We start from the raw sequence: 14,899 nt of genomic DNA, 5'->3' as shown, positions 1-14,899 counted from the left end.
GAGGCAAACATTCCATAATAGAGGAATCTAAAAATCAAGTGAAAAGCCCTTTTCCTCTCTATTCTTCTTCAGTTTTTATTTTTGTGGCTTGTGACGGCAAGAAATCAAACTAACTCTGTTGGTGTACTTCTATGAGCACAGAATTTTGAAAAACCCATAGAAAGCTGTGCAGGTGTCAGCTGGGCGTCCCGCCTGCCTGGATGAGCTGATAACCCTTGTCAGCCAGGCAGCCAGCGACTCTCTGGCTCCACCTCCTGGACACCTGCCAAAGCACAGGGCTCCCTGTTCTGGGGACACCTCTCTCCAGGTGACAGGACCAGGGTGTGTGTATGTGTTTGGGGCCTGGGAGAGAACCGTAGGTCCAGGTTCAGGACCAGAGCTTTGAGGTTCAGCACATCTCCCTCCAACATTTTCTTCGTGGTAAAATGAGAAAATAAACTCCTTTGGATACCCTGAAAGAAAAACATGAATCACAAGAGGTCTGAGGACCAGTTATAGGAATGAAAGGAATCACTCTAGTATTTCCATGAGTTCCTTATGCAAATGGACTGCAGTCCCTCACAATGGTAGTAATAATAGTGATAGTAATGACGGTGATAAGAATTGCAACAAATAGTTGGGTATTCACTCTATGTGCTAAGCACTTTATATGTGTTAGTTATTTAACCATCACAAAATTCCTACGAGGTAAATGTCTGTATCCTCATTTCCTGGTTGAGGAAACTGAGCTCATAGAATTTAAATAACTTATCTAAATATGAAATGAGATCACTAATATGTGGACTCTAGAAATGATACAAAATAACTTATTTACAAAACAGAAACAGACTCACAAATTTCAAAATCAAATTTATGATTACCAAAGGTGAAACGTGGGATGGGGGAGGGAGGGATAAATTAGGAGGTTTGGATTAACATATACACACAACTGTACATAAAAGTGATGAAAAGCAAGATCTACTATATAGTGCAGGGAACTCTATATTCTTCAATAACTTATATGGAAAAGAATCTGAAAAAGAATGGATACATGCATATTCATAACTGATTTGCTTGGCTGTATACCTGAAACTAACACAACATTGGAAGTCGACTATACTCCAATAATGCTTTTTTAAAGTTCACAATAGGAGTTCCCGTCGTGGCTCAGTGGAAATGAATCCGACTAGGAACCATGAGGTTGTGGGTTCTATCCCTGGCCTCACTCAGTGGGTTAAGGATCTGGTGTTGCTGTGGCTGTGGCATAGGCTGGCAGTTGTAGTTCCAATTGGACCCCTAGCCTGGGAACCTCCATATGCTGCGAGTGAGGCCCTAAAAAGACAAAAGATAAAAAAAAAATGTTCACAGTAAAAATAAATAATAAACAAACAAACTTGTCTAAAGTTGAACCTCAAAGTTTGTGCTCTGATGTACTCTAGCATCAATATGTTCAAATGTTGCCCATAGTTTGCCTTTCATGATTTCATTCGTTAACTCAATGAACTCAGCTATGAATATGTATTTATAGGCTTCATCCTGAAGCCACCTCCACGTGGCACCCATGCAGCCTTCTCCCTCAGTGGCCTGAGTGAGCTGGTAAGGGGTGGAGGGTGTGTACTGAGTCTTAAGTCTTCTTGGCAGAACCACCTCCTCCACCCTTCTTTCCTGCCCTCTTCCCTGGTCCTTGTAAAGTCACACCCTAAGTGCTGGTTATAAAACACAGCCATGCTATATGGTCTTCACAAGGCTGTGCAAAGCACATGGGATTCCAAGTCCTGCAGACCTGACTTTGAATCCTGGCTTTGTCCCTTCCTTGTTGTGTGACTTGAGGTCCATTACCCTCTCTGAACCTCAGATCCCCCATTGTAAAGTGGGGTAAGTTTGCTTTCATTTTAAGGTTGTGATGAAGCTTGGTGATGATGTATGCCAATCTCTGTACCTGCCACGTGAAGTGCCATCATCCAGGGGTTTGCCCTTCTCTATTAGAGTTGGTTTGTCTGTGGGAATTCCTAAAAGAGTCTTGTCTCCCTGCCTGAACCAGGGGAAAAGCTTCTTGGCTCTGACACAGAAGTGGTATAGTTATGAGCATGAAAGGACCCTGAAGCAGGTGGGTGAGAGCCAAGCTCCAACACTGCAATACCCTAAGATGCCAGGGTCTGCCCTTGCCCAGTGGCTGTGGCTTTAGAGAGAGCCCTGAACTGGACCTTAGAAGGACAATTGGGCACCCAATAACAAGTGCATATGTGGGTTCTCAGATTTTTAAAACAGCCCTAATTTCATGATTCAATGCCTTTCTCTCAGCCCTTCCTGGTATTACTTGCTGAGCGGTTGAACCCTGACTTATTTCCCTTCCTGCCTCCCCTGAGTTGCCCCCAGACCACTCCTCACTGTGCCCTCTGCTCTCTGGTCCTCTGACTTATCTGTCACCCTCAGTCTGGCTCAGTCACAACTGAACGTACATAGAGGTTTTCCTTCTCTTTCACTTTCTCCACAGCATTTCTACTCTAGGAATTTTTCTCTCCTCTCTCCCTGCCCACTTTGCCCAAGGTCCACACCCAGACTTCTTCCCATCTCCTGTCCACACTGTGCTCCTGGGAGGTGAAAGTAATTATGTTCATGTTTCTCATTGACAAGCGGCCATCACTTTGGTCCTGTGACAGCTCTGTTCTTGGCTTTTATTTTAAAAAATATTTTATGCTGCGCAGTGCCATCTCAGCTGGAGAATACACATAGTATTTTTTTTTTTCTTTTTAGGGTTGCACCTGTGGCATATGGAAGTTCTCTGGCTAGCAGTCAAATTGGAGCTGCAGCTGCTGGCTGCATCCACAGCCACAGCCGAAGCAGCAAAGGATCTGAGTGGTGTCTGCAACTTACAACAGAGCTCATGGCAATGCTAGATCCTTAACCCACTGAGCGAGGCCAGGGATCAAACCTGAATCCTCATGGATACTAGTTGGGTTCATTACCACTGAGTCACAATGGGAACTCCCTCTCGTAGTTCTTTTTATTCATAACAGATTTCTTTCAGAAAGCTTTTGAGGAGGTTCATAAATTATATGTGAGAGGAAATAAGAACTAGGTGAAGAAATCGGGAAGAAGGGAGAACAAAACTATGGGTAATGACATGACCTAAATATTTTTCCTACAATGTCTCGCATTTGTAGGGATTTAAAAATATGTATTGTTTGACTCAGAAATCATCCCAACACTATTTCACTTTAGTTGCTGCTTGATGCAGATGTATCTATATAAAAATAAAATAAATTTATTTTATTTATAAATAAATAAAATAAAATAATTTGCACCACAAGTGAAACTCGGCAGTATCCACACTCAGCAACTCTACAGGAGAGGAAGCTGTGAGCGCTCTTTGGTGTCCTGAGCAGGGTTTTTCTAAATGGAAGAGAGAGAACTAAAGAAAAAATCATTCTCATTCTTCATTCTCATTCTTCTCTTCCTATCCTTGCGCTCCCTACCAAGAGAGAAGCAAAGACTACAAACTGAGAACAGAGTGTCCCTTTGCAGTTTGTTCTGAGCCCACAGTGTTTAGTTTGGTAAACAGTCAGACAAAAAGGCTCCAGACAAGAGCCAAAACCCCCACTGGCCTGGAATACCACTTGGGAGTACCCTTGGTGGTATTCACTAGACGTGGAGCCGAGAGGCAGGCTTAGTGCCCACATTTCTCCAATGTGCATGCCTAGTTTGCCAGGGGAGCAGGGGTATGGGTAATGCAGGAGGATCTGGGGCATCTGTATTTTTAGGTATTTGAAGCGTTATTCTGCTCCTTGGAGTAGCTGATTGTTTCTCTTGCACACAGCAGAAGGGTGAGAAAACCTCCATCCCTACCTATGACTTTTATCATATTCCTTCTTTCCATGCATCACATTCTTTCAGCTCCCAAATGACACCCAGGCCAGGTCAAGCCCACCTGGTGTCCCTGGTGTCAGCCAGCACATAAATGTGTGCACTGCACAAATGCATCATGTCTAAAGGAGCACCATTAAAGTCTTAGACATTTATGTGTTTATTGCAACAAAGCTCCTATAGATGGCGCTAAAATGTCTGCTGAAAGGGGTCCTGGGGCGCCTTTGACATGAAGGGGCGTTCGTCACTGGCTAGCAATGATCCTGCTGGTGCTTTTGTTTCTTCAAGATTGAAAAACATAAATTCCCAATGAGGGACAATAGGGAAAAGGGCGGGAGGAGAGTCTTCAATCTTTTTTGACTGATTGAAGGTTTTGAAGTGTTGAGGAAAATGAGCGTTGGGGACTGGCCTGGCCCTGTTTCTCTAATCTTCTCTTGGGAGTAATTTACAACTCATTAAGTTATCTCCTCACTGTTAAAGATATTGTGATTGGCCCTCAGCTTAGGAAGACGAGTTGTATTTCATTGGGCCAGGAGGAGAAGTAGGGAGTGGCCTAGCCCCAGCATTGTGTATGAGGCTCTCCGAGCCAGTGGGCTGGCCAGGGGTTAAGGCTCTCAGCAAAGACATCAGCCAGTGGAGGTTGAGTGGGATGGGCCAAGGCCCACTGCCAGCCAGGCATCCAGGTCTGGGGCAACCCATAGGGGGTCATGGAAGAGAGCTGGCATTCATGTAGCCAAGAAGCTGCAAGGGCCTGGGTGGGTATGTTAAAGTGAGGCTGCTCTCTGGAGCTGAGGAGGTGCAGCTGGCTCACGTTCATTACAGTTGCCCCAACTGGAGATTTGATGTCTGCTTGTTGTGCCATGTTGCTAGTGCAGCCTGATTTAAAGGACCCTTCCTGGTTATAAGAAATGTTTCTATCACCATTGCCTGCCTTACACCAATTGGCTGCCATGAGGGGGATTAGAGGGGGATTCAGAGTGTCTTGACTCTCTCCCTTCCTCTTATTCCCTTTGCCTTTTCTTCCTCTACTGTCGGCACCTGCTGGGTGTGTGTGTGTAGGAGGGCAAAAGCAGAGGGACTTTAGAGCAAAATATTAAACCACTAGTTTGATTAACCGGCTTATAGCTGGACTATATTGCACCCTCAGCTTCTTGAGTTGGCAAATTAAGCTATTACGATTGAACTGGCTAAAGATTTATATCACAGCCTTAGAAATCCTATTAGTGTTGGCTTAGGAAATGCAGTTGTGCAGAGATATTACAATAATCATGGAGAATTCCCATGTACCTCTGATACTGCATCCTGTTGCTGAAGAATAAACTTGATTCTGTGTTTTATTCAAACCAAAATTAAACCCAGGGGAGAAAGACTTAGACATTTTTTTGGATGCAACATCTCTTATTAAAACTTAAAAAAATTATCTAAACATTATAGCACCATTATCTGCTACAGATAGCTATTTGAAAATTTTAAAAATTAATTTCTTACTTTATGTAAAGATATAAAAGTAATGAGAGAACTAGAAGGGGTCATAATTAATCACAAACACTTTTTTTTTTTGCTTTCTTTTTTTTTTTTTTTTTTTTTTTGCTGCAGCATTATTGAAGCTCCCAGGCTAGGGATCGAATTGGAGCTGCAGCTGCCGGCCTACACCACAGCCACAGCAATGTGGGATTCAAGCTTCGCCTGCGACCTACACCATAGTTCACAGCAACACCAGATCCTTAACTCACTGAGCAGGGCCAGGGAGTGAACCTGCATCGTCATGGACACTAGACAGGTTTGTAACCTGCTGAGCTACAATGGGAACTCCCACAAACACTTTTTTAAAAAAGCTTAACATAGAAAATATAGCAATTCTCAGCACTGTTCTTAGATTTCTTATCCAATTGGAAAAATGCCCACATTGACTTTGTTTCTAAGTGGAAGAAACCAGGTCAGAACTCAGCTTCTAGGAACTAGTGGTGCCTTCTTCCAGCTGGGTCTGGGAGAAATATTGATGTGGAAGGAAGTCGGAAACAGACAGGGGAGGACAGATTTTCCATTATTTTATCTACTTCCCCTGCCCACAGTCCTTTTCCCTCTCAGCCCAGGTTGTTTTTTGTTGCTCCCAACACCTATATGAAGGGACATACTTGAATAGAGAGCTAATATTTAATTATGTCATGTGGCCTGTGGTGGTTGGGATGTGCTGATGACAGTGAAGCCACAGGATCTATGAGTCGGGTTTATGAGAGTCCTGGGGAGGCTGATTCATCTCTGTAGCCCCCAAAGCACTAGCCAGATATAGCCAGGTGTTGGCTGAGGTCACAAATTGCGCTTGGGAGAGTGGATGGCTGTCCCTTGTTGAAGAATGCCCGGGACATGGCTCAAGGGATGCCATTTTTGAAGACAAGGGTCTGTGGGCTCATGATTAAACCTGTATATGACATTGATGATGAATTAAATACCATTGAGTGAGGAAGAAATTTAAAAGTACTGATAAGTGATGAGCAAAACAATATCCTCACATGGACTCTTTTTTTTTTTTTTTTTTTTTTTTTTTTTTTTTTAAGCTACACCCTTGTCATTTGAAATTTCCTGGGCCAGCAATCAAATCCATGCCACAGAAGTGACCTGAGCCACTGTACCACAAGAAAACTCCCCCACGTGGACTCAATGTTCAACATCATTCAGATTTATGGCTCCTCCTGGATCATGTTTTTGCAGAATCTGAAGTTTATAGAATCTCAGAAGGAGTCAACTGCCATGTCAACCTGACAATCATTTTTTCAACAGCTTCTTATCCCCCACAACTTACAAGGAGAAACGTGCTTTAAATTAATATGCATTTAAGACTCAAAGGGAGAGAAGAGTACCAAAAGCAGCCTTGGGGGCAGGTGGAGGACCCAGAGCTTTGCTCTATCTGAGATTTCTCTTTGTGAAGCTGGTGGGCAACCTCACTTAGCCTTTTGTCTCAATTATGGCAAAACATGATGCACTGAAATCCCTACAAGAGGATTTTTTGCTCCAACCAGATCGCTCCACTTAATTTTTCCACTTGTTGCATTTCATCCTATTATAAAAAACAATCCTACTCCTAAAAATAAAATCCCCAAGCATGGTTTCCTGATGGTGACAGTTCACTCCTGTGTTGGTAGCTTCGTACCAGGGAAGGTCTTTTCTTCCATCATCTCTTTCCTCATCCCAGTGTGGTTCATATTTCTCTACTCAACGTGGCTTCTAGACTTTCTTGTCCATTGGACCCACCTCATCCTTCTAGTTCTATCCATTCACTTGTCTAGTGATTGTTTAACATATGTTACATATAGGAGAACACCTAGATGAGTAAGATGTTGTTCTAACTTCAAGGATTCCCCTTTAGTAAGCTTTTCTATCTTCCTGAGTCTTCATCCTGGCTCTTAAATGTGAAATGCCTCTGGTGTTCACTGAAATCCTCCACTCCTCCCTACGTACTTTCCCTTGGAAAACACCTCTGTCCTATTTCCTCTCCCACCCTACTTCATCCTACTACACAATTTTTTGTTGAGCTGACCTTTTGGAAAGAGTCCTGGAGTAGGAATCAAGAGGTGCTTGTTCTGACAGACAATATAGGCACTTCGCCCATCTGCTTCTCAACTGCCTCACTTATAAGAAGAGGAGTTTTGAGTTCCCGTCATGGTTCAGTGGTTAACGAATTTGACTAGGAGCCATGAGGTTGTGGTTCAATCTCTGGTCTTGCTTAGGGGGTTAAGGATCCAGTGTTGCCGTGGCTCTGGTGTAGGCTGGCGGCTACAGCTCTGATTCGACCTTTAGCCTGGGAACCTCCATATGCCACAGGAGTGGCCCTAGAAAAGGCAAAACGACCAAAAAAAAAAAAAAAAAAAAGAAAAGGAGCTGAACTAACTCAGTGATTCTTGGTCTTATCTGCACATTGGAATTATCTTGGAGGCTTTAAAAAATGCTGATAGTAGATCCTTTTCCTGGAGAGTCTCATGTCATTGGTTTGAGGTAATGTCCTCTTTATTCTAACATGCATGCAATATTGGGAACCACTGGACTGAATCTAATCCTAATTCTTTATCCTCCAAAACCAGGAGGCATGTCCAAGATGGATTTGGGAGTTTGACAGACTAGGTTCAAATTCTAGCCAGCTGTACAGCCCAGAGAAAATTACTTCACATTTCTAAGCCTTAATCACATTATGAAATTAATGGAGATTATTAATACCTACTTTGCCAAATATAAAGATTAAGCAAGATCATGGCACATGAGAGGCATTAGAGTCAAGGTAACTTTTATTATTATTTCCCCTAAAGTAATTCCCACTTTTGACTCTCTTATTTCTGTCAATGGTGCCATCAAATTCCCACTTCTCAGGCTCAGCAAATATTTGCTGAGTGAGTGAGAGGTGGTGGATTTGACCATCCTCACTCATGAAAGAGAGGGTAAGCTTTACTTTCATTCATACTTGTTAAGGTTCTCAGGTCTTCAAAGTGCGATTCCTTGGAAACCTATTTAAAAACAAGGACTCTCAGGCCCACTCAGAACTTCGGAACCAGAACCTGCATGTTAACCAGATCTGCAGGGAGGATCTGCATGCACCTTAAAATTTGGGAAGCACCACTCTCAAGCCTCCCTGCTCCTGAAACATGGTGAAAAGGATGGACTGAAGCTCCTGGAGTGGTGACACCTTACAAATTCCAATGTCTTGCTTAGAGATGTCATGGTGAGCCCAAGTGAGTCAAGGTTGCTTTCTGGCTGGTGGTAGGGAGCATACTGTCACACATTGGGCAATGCCAGTGAAAGACAGTTCTCTAGGTGAAGGCTTTTCTTCCCATTAGACTCCATCAAGCCACTCCACCAGGTCCCACCCTCTTCCCGGAGCTAATTGCCTCAGTGGGCTTGGTGAATGTCTCATGGCTCCCATCACCATGATAGATGATGGCAGGGCATGAGAGGGTGATGCTTGCACCCATTGGGAGGGGAAGGCCACTTCCTGCTCCTGTGGCCAGCCAGAGGCCTCTGCATCTGTCCCACCCACAGGATGGATACCCTCTGCACTGCAGGAGCAACCCCCGCCCCGAGGGCCTCGAGGATCTTCCCTAAGCGTCTTCCTTGGTGAAGCCCATTCCTTGGTTTCCATCTTGGATGCCTTGGCCTCTTTAACACTAGGGCCCCTACAATGGTTTTCCCCATCCAATCCAGTATACGACTCCATTGGCCAAAAGGCCAAGAGCTCTGCATGGAATTCTTTACAAGAGTAGGCATGTTAAATATACTTTCATACCACCCCTGTCACCCTTCCTACCCAATTAAGACTCACTCTCTGAGGGAAGCTGCTGTAACCATTGGCGAGCATCTCCCAGATTTTTTTCTCTTTTCTCTCACAGCATTGATTGTTGTTTGTAATTACATAGCTGTGCGAGTATTTGCTTCATGGAATTTGCCCACTGGACTGCCAGCTTCCTGAGGGTAGAGTCAGGATGGTCTTGTTCATGCTGTGGCTCCATCCAGGTCTGGGCTCAGTGTCTAGCTCCCAGAGATCTTCAATAGCTACCCGTGAGTGTATAGATGAATGAATGGGTGAATGACACTTGACTCTGGAGCCTCGAAGGGCCCAGGCGAGTTCTTGCACAGTACTGAGATGGGTGTGTGTGTGTCCCAGGTGTGGCAAGGGGGAAGGGGTAGCTCTTCCCCAAATGTAGTCCTCAGAGCAGGGTACAGCATTATGACCAGGACACGCAGATCGCTGGGCAGAGCCCCTGCCATCTGGACACACACAGATGGCCCTTACTCCTGTGCTCCTGCTATAGGCCAGTCAACCGTAGGCACTAAGCCCCCAGCCCTCCAGCTTGCAGGTCCACCTATGTGCTTTGAGGCTTTGGCTTTCCTCTAGGACTTTCCTAAAACTGGGGAGGACCAAGATCCAGCTTCACCTGTGTAGGCTGGTCAGTTCTTAGAGTTTCTGAGTCATCCTGAAGGTGGTAAGCAGAAAGGAAGCTGATTCTTCAGGGCCTTCTTGATGAAGATCAATGTGGATGGGACAGGATGATCCTGGCCTCTGCAAAGATTGGGTGTGAGATATGCCTGGGTCCTCCCCCCTTTACATCCCAGGTCTTAGGCTATAAACTCATGATGTCTTGGCCAGTTCATTGCCCTCCTGTTGACCTGGGACTCACTTCTCTCAGGGTGTAGACCACGCTCCGAGGAATGCCCCCTCTACTTGGCCACCATTCATTCCCCGATTTCCTATCCTACTGTGTATCATGGTAGTTCCTCAGGACTCTAGGGCATGGCGTGAAGTGTGAGATACTGCTCACATCCTGGTGCAGCAGCAAGACACAAGGGAACACAGTCAGGGTTAAGGCTGTGTCTCATCACTGGGCAGAATAGTACTTTTCCTTAGCACCAAGGGGATCTGTAATATCATTGGCTGATGAGAGAACGCATCAGGCAGTCTTCCAGGGAGAGGGACATTCTGAATACCTGTCAAGTTTAATCAAGAGGTGCCAGATGTTTTCTTTTTCTTTTTAGGGTCGTACCTGCGGCATGTGGAAATTCCCAGGCCAGGGGTTGAATTGGAGCTGCAGCTGCTGGCCTACACCACAGCCACAGCAACACTGGATCTGAGCTACATCTACAACCTATGCTGCAGCTTGAGGCAATGATGGTTCCTCAACCCACTGAGCAAGGCCAGGGATCGAACCCATATCCTTGTGGATAATAGCTAGGTTCTTAACCTGTGGAGCTACAATAGGAACTCCAAGAAGTGCCAGATTTTAAGGTTCTCTTAAAGGCAATGTTCAAGTAAGTGCTAAACTGCGAGAAAACACAATTTAGGGCTAAAAGAGTTTATGTAATGTCAGGGGTGTCTAGAGTAGACAGAGGGAGCTTTACTGAAGTCGGCCTCCTAAGACCCTGAACCTTTGAGAAGCACTTACTGAAGGCAGGAAAAGAGGGAACAGCCTTTCAGGAAAAACTTTGAGTATCAGCTGAGAAAAGCGTAGCACATTTGTGGGCTGCAAACAACCTTGTGATTGCATTGCAGGGTGTGTGCTGTGAGTCAGGGCCCACAAATCCAGCCCTATTAGGGTACACAAAGAAAGCAATGCTCTTTCATGATGGCATAAGCCATCCAAACTGGCAGGGTCTATGACATTTGCTTCCTTATGATACAATACACTGACCAGATATTGGGTCCCCATCCAAGGACTCAGAATCAGAGAGAGTATAGATTACATTATGAAATTACTACATTATAAAAGAAAGATGGAACAATGAATCTCTATAACCATTTAAAATAACAAAATTATGCTCTGAACTCCAAATATGGGCAATATTGATTGGAATGTATTGGAGTCCCTGTGCAAAGTGTACATTCAAGTAATAACAGTAACAAACTCTAAGTAAACATTAAACCCACAGTTTTATTTGCTTTCTTATTGTTTTGTCTTAGCTCCTGGCATGTGGAAGTTCCCGGCCAGGGATGGAACCTGCACCACAGCAGTGACAATGCTAGATCCTTAACCTGCTGAGACATGAGGCACTCCTTATTTGCCTTCTTCACATTTGGGAGGAGTAAGCAAATTAGCCTGCTTTCTCTTTCCTGGGATTGTATCTCTATGCTTCTCTGTAATGATAGGAGGTTCAGAAAACTTTTCCTGGTGAAAAATCTCCTTAGATGTGGCAGATACTTGAGATCTGTAGCTGATGAGGATGTTTCACTTGCTGAGAAACAGGTTTTTTTTTTTTTTTCTTTTTAGGGCCAGACCTGTGACATATGAAAGTTCCCAGGCTAGGGGTCTAATCAGAGATACAGCTGCTGGCCTGCACTACAGCCACAGCAACACAGAATCCAAGCCATGTCTGCGAACTACACCACAGCTCATGGCAAGGTCGGATCCTTAACCCACTGAGTGATCCCAGGGATCAAACCTGAAACCACATGGTTACTAGTCAGATTCCTCTCCACTGCACTACAACAAGAACTCCTGAGAAAGAGTTTTAAAAGCAGCACCAACCCACAATTTATATGTATTACCCTCTTTTCTTCCCATCCAGTTGAGATGCAAGGCTCTGACTGCTTTCAAATCAAATATAGGTTACCAGCAAATAAGAAGTAATAGCTGTCACTTTAAGAAGTGGCGCAAAGTCACTCTGATTTTTTCCTCAAGTTCTTTACAGCTTGGGGCTTCTCTGAAAATGAGAATGTTGGAATAGTTTCTCTAGGGCTCTGCCAGTAGTGACTCTCCAGCTTTCTTGTAGAATTGTTAACAAAGAAGGCAGTTTTCCTGCCAAACAAGCTGATGACTGAGAGGGATGAAGGCATTGGAGGAGGACAGGGAGTTATGAAGGCAGCATGGAGGCTGAAGGAAAGATGGGGTCTGCTTGGTCACTGACTCATTTGCAGAGTGTCAACCACCAGACAAATAAACAGATGCACCTGTAAAGTCAATGGAGATCAGGAACAATTGAGATTTTGTGGACAGAACAGTGAGATGATGAGGGCAGCATGTAGGGAGATTACTTGGGAGCTCACAGGGCCTGAAGTGGGGCATTGCTGAGGGGAGAAAGCTGCAAATGTGAGATAATAAGGCAGGAAAAAAAGATAATGAGAGGCATGGGGTGAAGGATGGGTGAGACAAAAATGGCATCAAGTGTTAGCGAGGGAGTGGGGCAACCAGAACTCACACATGCTCCAGGGGAGACACACGTGGACACAACTACCACGTGCCTGGCAGCATATATGAGAGCTGATATCTGCACACCCAAAGCCCAGTGATTCCTTATGCACAAAAGAAATGCATACATAAGATCACACCAAAAGACAAGCACCATGAATTTCAACACAGCACTACTTATGACAGCCCCAAATGGGGGAACAAAACCAATTGCCCATTAACAGTAGAGTGGATAATTTATTTGCATAGCAAGAGAATGAGTGACTTGCAGTGCTATGCGCGCATCAAGGATGCTGTGAATGCAGGCTCATCTCACATGCTATCCTGCATGCTATGAATGCTGTGGAGGCATCTCACAATGCTGAGCAAAAAGCCAGATACAAAAGAGTCTGTAGACTGATATGATCCCATTTGTACAAAGTTCAAAAACAGGCTAGACTGAGAGAAGTCAGGGTATTAGTCATCATTGTAAGGTGGCGGAAGTGGGACCTCTGGAGTTCTGATAATGTTCTGTGTCTTGACATGGCTGCTGGCTACCTGGGTATGTTAATTTGTAAAGTCGCCAAGCTGTATACTTACAATATATGCCCTTTAATGTCTATTATACTTTAATAAAAGCTTTTGCAGTGACAGTATAAAGTAAAGGCAACTGAAAGATCATTTTGTGACACTGAGTTTGAGGTATCTGGACAGGCAGGTAGAAATGCCCAGGATGCAGCTGGAGATGGGAGACTTTGGTCTGGGAGAATGCAGGCCTGGAGATACTGAACTTGGGGGCTGTTTACTCAGAAGTGACAGGAGGATGAGAGCTTGGGTATGTCTATGGGACAATATGAGAGCGGTTAGAGCCCATTAATAGGCAGGAGGGGCATGAGGAGTTAGCAGAGCCTCTTATCAGGAACCTCTTCAGCATTTCCCTCTGCTAGGATCCTTGCTTTGCTCTGCGAGCCATGATTTATGTTCCTGGGACTTACATTTTGATGGGGGTGGAGGGAAGCTATTTCTTCGTCTCTTCAAGTGGGATCATCTTTCCTTTAAAAGCTGAAGGAACAGGGGGCTGGTGGTGAACTGTCCAGGCTGGTGAGGGGTGGAGTGAGGTGCCAGCCTGCCCTTCCACCCCCAAGGTATGTGATGCCTCTGACACTGCTGCTGCCAACAGCCAAGGGCATTAAGGCAATTGGTCAGGGGGGCAGGCCCCGTGGAAGGGCCTTAAAGTTCAGCCAGAGGGGGTAGTAGGCACTGTACTGCCTGGTGCTCCTCCTTGGAATACAGGGGCCTCTCGAGATCAGGGAGGAATGTGCTGGAATCCATGCACACACAGAGACGTGACACAGGCTTGTTGTCCCACTGCCTCATGTGGGCTGCTGAGCTGGTGCTTGTCCTGTAAGCATGTTAGGTCAGAAGGTCAGGCTGCCATCCCTAACACCTGTGTGATGCTGGGGCCAAGGCGATATGTCAATAACAGAGCCAGTACATTTCCTCTAATGGAAAAACCCGGGCAGCAGGGACTACCAAATACACCCACATGAAACATCAAGACATTTGCAGAAATGCAAAATAAAAATACATATCACATCCCCCCCCCCCCCACACACACACCTAAAGTCCCCACCATGAACTCTTAACCATCAAACCTGGAATGGCAGGAGGGACAAAGTAGCTGTTGGGAGAAGTAGCTAGTGGGAGAAGCCCTCCATCCAAAGTCCTCTACCAGTTCTCAGGACCCTTCCTCTCTGGTGGGATGCTACCCACCCCTCCATCACTAATGCCATCGTTCCCTCAATGGGGTGTCAGAAGAAATGCCCAAGAGTAGAAATGCCTCAAGACTTAACAGTCCTCATTTCCACCCCAGGACCTTTGCTATGCTCTTCCTTCTAGAAGGATGTCCTTGGGAGTCTGATGGACTGAAAGCCTAGTTCTGGGGCTTCTGAGCATGATAACAGGAAGATGTGGGCCATATACTCAGCTTCCTCTTCTTTAAGATGCAGACTTCTCCATCAGTGGTGTCCCTGGGGTAGCCTCTGGGAAGTCCATAGCAAAGATACAACTAACAGTGGTTGCTGTCCATTTCACGCCTATTAGCCTCTACCTGGAATGTCCTGATAGTCCACATGGCCTGTTTTTCTAATTGGTTTCACTGATTAGATAGTGTACCTTCTTCTTCTGATCTGGCTCAGTTCCAAGACCTGGGAGGACACCTGCACAGCCCAGGTCTAACATGTCTTTGAAAAGCTGGTAGCTATTGCCATATTTGATTTTGAGATCTCACTTTTATTTTTTAATTTCCCTCCATTTTTTTAGTGTGGAATATGGAAGTTCCCAGGCAAGGGGTTGAATCAGAGCTGCAGCTGTCAGCCTATGCCATAGCCACCATTGCAACGCCAGATCTGAGC

The sequence above is a fragment of the Sus scrofa genome, chromosome 1, assembly GCF_000003025.6.
Source record: "Sus scrofa isolate TJ Tabasco breed Duroc chromosome 1, Sscrofa11.1, whole genome shotgun sequence".
Lineage (NCBI taxonomy): Eukaryota > Metazoa > Chordata > Mammalia > Artiodactyla > Suidae > Sus > Sus scrofa.
The sequence above is the reverse complement of the archived record's forward strand: the minus strand, read 5'-3'. Positions refer to the sequence as shown.